The following is a 6,000-nucleotide window of genomic DNA, read 5'->3' on the forward strand; positions in this document are numbered from 1 at the left end:
CTGCCGGTCTGCAGTCAAACTCCTGCTCCCCTCAGGCATAGATATTGTCCAAATCATTTGCTTGGAGCTTAGTAGTAGGCTTTGACACACTTATGTTTATTAAGATGATTTTGGTACGTGCTTTGCTCTCGATGAGACCATTTTTTCCGGTAGCAATGCACACGCAGCCCCGAGCCCAAGATGGTAAGCTGCAGCATCCTTGGCCGATGGCTCATTACGACCTCACCAAAGGCGAAGATGAGACGGCTTGCCACATCATCATAGGCAAAGGAGAGGTGGGGCTTAAAGGATTGGTGTGGGGTGCGGGAGGCAATGTTTTAAATAGCGGCCGAACGCTATTGCGGCCGCAATAGCGGTAGCGCAGGCCACCCGCTACAAGTCGAAAGCTGCGCTGGGTAATAGAGTGATTGGCACGATGCGGCCGATATATGGGCTGTCAGACCGCAATAGCGGCCCTTTGTGTAGCGCCAGTTGCGGGCATAGCGGAAAGCTTAAAAAATTAGACCACCAATCCTCTTATCCGGTTATCCCATCCCCTTCTCCTGGCGATGGGCGGCTGGCACTTCCCTGGCGGCGGCGCGCGGCTAACGCCGGTGGCCGGATGGAGAGGCAAATCCAGGCTCACCGTCACCGGATGCCGCCGCTCCCCTAGCCCCATCTTCCCCTGCTGGTCTTTGAGGGAGCAGCCAGCACAACGGCCACCTCGTCGCTCTTGCTCGACGACTTTCCCTGTTGGACGATTGGCCGGTGCGGGACAACACGGCAAGCCGGCGGGCAGTACCTCGCTGGTCCCTGTTCGACGCCCTACTAGTCGACGTCCCAATGCAGCCCGTCCGCACCTCCTCGCTTGACGACTACTTCTGTCCGGCAGCTAACCTTTTCTCTGTTATTTGTTTATACTCATCGATTCATAGTATCTCCTGTAGCTCAGCTTCTCTGATCGATGCACTTACAGAGTTACTGTACTAGGCTTAGTCTATTCGATGCACTTACCCTTTTTCCGATCGATGCACTTGCAGAGTTACAGTTAGTCTATTTGATGCATAGCTTAGTAGTCAGTACTTAGCACTTGCAGTTACAGTAGACAAAATTAGGAGGAGCTCAGATCATAGAACACTCCATAATCTCATTGGTAGCACTAGCACAAGATGGAATTGGTAATCCCTGTTTGCCTCCGGTAGCTCAGCTCATAGAACAATACATTATTACTATATAGTTGTGCCTCCCGTTCCATTTCTGTTGTAACTCGGTAGCTGACGAAACTTGCACATTATTGTCTTTCTAAATTCAGTCAAATTTCTTTTGTAATTTTCTTTTGTACTTGGCAACTGGCAGTTGTAAATTCAGTTTGCTTGTAATATCTTTTGTACTGTATCAACAAATTCAGTTTACTGGCAATTCTAAATGAAACAAATCAACTATTTGCACTTTTAATTCAGTTAAATACCTTATGTTTTTTTCTGCAGTGGTAATTCAGTCAACTATCTGCACATGTAATTAAGAAGACCAAGAAGTGTACATGGATCTGAATGGAGAAGAGGATGAGGATTGCGAATGACTTGTGCATCTTCCATGATCAGAACCGGATCTGTTTATTTTTGCGTGATGGTCGTGGTCTCACTTGTATGGTTGCATCGTCCATGGTCAGAACTGGATCTGTTTATTTTTGCATGATGGTCGTGGTCCGACTTGTATGGTTGGTTGGTAGTCTTTGTTTGCATGGTTACATGGTTGAATATTGTACAATGGACTAATTGTAGTGTATATGTGTTGTGTCATACTGATAGTTTTTGTTTGCATGGTTGAATATTGTCCAAATGGACTAGTTACAGTCTATATGCTTATATAAATGATGATTATTCAATTCAAGTGTCATATTGTTGTCAACGGCTTAAAAATATACATTATATTCTCAAATTTGCAAGTGTTTTTACAAATCCGCTACGCGGACATAGCGCCCGCAATATCGCTCGCTATCCGCATTCTGCTATGCCGAGCCCAATCCGCTACCAGCCCGCTATCCACTTTTTAAAACCATGGCGGGAGGTCACGGGCGCTAGAGATGGTGGCAGGGTTAAAGGGTTTGTCGGCGGCGGAGGGGACTGCTTCTTTTTTGCAAAGGGGCTTCCACTCGGGTAGGGGAGCACGAGGTAGCGCATGACAACACTTGCTGACCATCGGTGGCAATGGCAAATGGTTGGGCAGGTAGACTTGGGTGGGTCGATATGGTGAACGAATAAAAAGGTAGGCGGTGGGAGGTAGAAGAACAATAGCAACAACGGGTTGTCACCGGCGAAACGAGAGGCAAGGGGCTAATGGACGAGTGCGGGAGCTCAAGGCACCAGTGATGGTGGCAGGGTTTAGAGGGATGGTTGGTGTCATTGCCTGCGGAGGTGGCGACTCAAGAAGTGGGCGGCGTGCGACAGCACCGCCAACACAGGGTGGCGGTGGCAGGTGGTTAGGCAGGGAGAGGTGGGCGGATCGACAGGGTAGACAAAGAAAAAGCGGCGGCGGGAGAAATAAGAACCGGTATCAAAGGCGGGTTGTCGTTGGTGGTGAAGGGGCAGGGGATTAACAGATTCGAGTGCGGGGCACGGGAGGTCTCCTGTAACGCCCACGATGCGGCTATATCTCCCACGTGTCGAGGCATAACCGCATTGTGGTTTTGTCACAAGAAGGGTCATCTTCACACAATCCCATGTAATGAATAAGAATGGGATAACGAGAGTTGGCTTACAATCGCCACTTCACACAATACATAAATATAATTCATACATCATCCAAAATCCACACATATAGACCGACTACGGTCAAATCCAAATGAAAATAAGATAACCCCAAATGCTAGATCCCCGATCGTCCCAACTGGGCTCCACTACTGATCATCAGGAAAAGAAACATAGTAACGACCACGTTCCTCGTCGAACTCCCACTTGAGCTCGGTTTCGTCATCTGCACTGGCATCGTCGGCACCTGCAACTGTTTTGGCAGAATCTGTGAGTCACGAGGACTCAGCAATCTCACACCCGCGAGATCAAGACTATTTAAGCTTATAGGAAAGGATGGTGTAATGAGGTGGAGCTGCAGCAGACACTAAGCATATATGGTGGCTAACATACGCAAAAGAGAGCGAGAAGAGAAGCAACGGAACGGTCGTCAACTAGTAATGACCAAGAAGTGATCCTGAACTCCTACTTACGTCATTCATAACTCAAACCGTGTTCACTTCCCGGACTCCGCCGAGAAGAGACCATCACGGCTACACACACGGTTGATGTATTTTAATTAAGTCAAGTGACAAGTTCTCTACAACCGAACATTAACAAATTCCCATCTGCCTCATAACCGCGGGCACGGCTTTCGAAAAATAATACCCTGCAGGGGTGTCCCAACTTAGCCCATTATAAGCTCTCACGGTCAACGAAGGATAAACCTTCTCCCGGAAAGACCCGATCAGTCTCGGAATCCCGGTTTACAAGACATTTCGACAATGGTAAAACAAGACCAGCAAAGCCGCCCGAATGTGCCGACAAATCCCGATAGGAGCTGCACATATCTCGTTCTCAGGGCACACCGGATGAGCAGTCCGTACAACTAAAACCAATCCTCGAGTTTCCCCAAGGTGGCGCTGCAAAGGGCTCTAGTTTGGACCAGCACTCAGAGGAACACTGGCCCGGGGTTTTAAATAAAGATGACCCCCGGGCTCGCGAAAACCCGGGGGAAAAGGCTTAGGTGGCAAATGGTAAAACCAAGGTTGGGCCTTGCTGGAGGAGTTTTATTCAAGGCGTACTGTCAAGGTGGTCCCATAAATCACCCAACCGCGTAAGGAACGCAAACTCAAGGAACATAATACCGGTATGACGGAAACTAGGGCGGCAAGAGTGGAACAAAACACCAGGCATAAGGCCGAGCCTTCCACCCTTTACCAAATATATAGATGCATTAATTAAATAAGAGATATTGTGCTATTCCAAAAATATCCATGTTCCAACATGGAACCAACTTCATCTTCACCTGCAACTAGCAACGCTATAAGAAGGGCTGAGCAAAAGCGGTAACTTAGCCAAACAACGGTTTGCTAGGAAAGGATGGTTAGGGGCTGACATGGCAATATGGGAGGCATGATATAGCAAGTGGTAGGTAGCGCAGCATGGCAATAGAACGAACAACTAGCAAAGCAAAGATAGAAGTGATTTCGAGGGTATGGTCATCTTGCCTGCAAGGTTCTCAGAGTTGTCGAAAGCTTGATCCTCGTAAGCGTACTCAACAGGTTCCTCGTTCACGAACTCGTCTCCCGGCTCTACCCAAAACAAGGACACAAGCAACGGAACCACAATCAATCACGGGGAAAGCACAAGCAACATGATGCAATACATGAATGATATGCAAGATATGATATGCGATGCATATGCGTGCTCCGGAAGAAAAATGATGAACAAGGCAGTAACTTGGCAAACCAAGCATGCCACTGGAAAGATGAGATGATTTCGGTCGAAATCGATATAAAGATCACCGGAAACGGATGCACGGTTTGCAAATGGCAAGCAAAACAAGAATGACACGAATCTGTGATTAACAGCATGATAGCACTTAGAATGCTACAATACTCCAACATAGCAACAAATCATATGGCAGTAATCTACAGGAGATGCTTGACAAAAGATAAACACTGAGCTACGGCTAGTTCACACCACAGCGGGTTCAAACAAGCATGGCAAAATTGCAAAAGATAACAGGTTCACAGACTTGGTGAAATTACTGGACATGCCTGAAACAGCATCAGGTAGCAATGTTCAGAGCACGGAACCAACATGCTACAGGCACTTAACATAGCAAAACAAGGCATGGAAGTATTCTACTAAATGCATATGACAAAAGTCCCTTACTGACCATAAGCCAAAAAGGACCAGAAGATATGATGGCAACCATGTAAACATAGCAAGTTTCGTTAACAGGTTTCAGACTTAACAGAAAACAGAGCATGGCAGAAACAGGCATTATGAGGGCATCTTGGTGAGCTTGATGCACTCACTACAAAGCAATGCATGACAAAACAATCATACCTACAGTAAGATGGCATGTTTATGAAGGTATCCATGGCAAGAGCAAGTACATAGCCTGTATGGATCAACTACAACAAGCTTGGCAAAATTGAATATCATGTTAACAATCTGCCAGAAATATTTTATAGCAAAAGTAGAACAAGATTAAGCCATGCTATGGCACTCCATAATTGCAAACAAGGGCATGAATGGATCAACTACACCAATATCTACAACACATCCTTACTGAATATCTCCAAAAAAAGCATGGATCTCTCTGTAGCCACATGGATACATAGCAACAAATTAACAGCAGTCACAGACTTGGTAAATTTACTTAGTCCCTGAAATCAGAAACATTACGGAGCCTAGTTTGCATGCTTGTGCTAGTCACCACAGAGATCACAAAAATACATGGTATACACCTCTATAAATATGGCATGACATAAATCAAAACACATGTAGAGCTCATACTCATAAGATGCACAGATTAAATGCAACAAAAATAACAAATCCTCAAGTTCTGATAAGTAACAGCAGATAACAGCAACTAGCACTTTTGCACCAGAGATTTGGGCATCAATATGGACTCAAATGAACATGGTGCAATGGAACAAAATGAAGAGCATCTCGAGGCGAACATTTTGATATATTACATGTGTGAAACGGAGCTATATGCAGAGAGTTGTGATGCGATGAACATGGGCATATAATGTAAAAACTTTAAGACAGTGATTTCGGGGAGAGGAGAAAAGTCAACCTTCGGGTTTGACTGGATCGGGATCGGGCCCGAGCTCGAGGCTCGCCGTGGACGGCGACGGGGAGGAAGACGGCGGAGGGAGGAGCTCGGGAGGAAGGAGGAGGCAGGCGGCGGGGTCGAGGCCGGAGCGGGAGGAGAGGGGCGCCGGCTCGGGCACGGACGGGCGCGGCGGCCCGACGGAGGCGGCGTCCGGCGTCG

The 6,000-nt window shown here is 47.0% G+C and overlaps 1 protein-coding gene and 1 long non-coding RNA gene across 5 annotated transcripts in view; one reads left to right on the forward strand and one right to left on the reverse strand.

Moving 5' to 3' along the window:
* Nucleotides 1–6,000, reverse strand: part of LOC123078306 (uncharacterized) — a 37,701-nt gene that overhangs the window by 18,009 nt on the left and 13,692 nt on the right. Inside the window, exon 4 of one of the 4 annotated variants that reach the window (XM_044500773.1) lies at nucleotides 4,217–4,300. The exons of the other annotated variants lie outside the window; for them this stretch is intronic. The gene's annotated coding sequence lies outside the window, so the exon portion shown is untranslated. The remainder of the gene's footprint in view (nucleotides 1–4,216; nucleotides 4,301–6,000) is intronic. 4 annotated transcript variants of the gene reach the window in all.
* LOC123078307 (uncharacterized) lies at nucleotides 317–1,869 on the forward strand. Its single transcript, XR_006437325.1, has 2 exons — nucleotides 317–862; nucleotides 1,467–1,869. It is a non-coding gene; the product is annotated as an uncharacterized lncRNA (long non-coding RNA).

The sequence above is a fragment of the Triticum aestivum genome, chromosome 3D (assembly GCF_018294505.1).
Source record: "Triticum aestivum cultivar Chinese Spring chromosome 3D, IWGSC CS RefSeq v2.1, whole genome shotgun sequence".
Classification (NCBI taxonomy): domain Eukaryota; kingdom Viridiplantae; phylum Streptophyta; class Magnoliopsida; order Poales; family Poaceae; genus Triticum; species Triticum aestivum.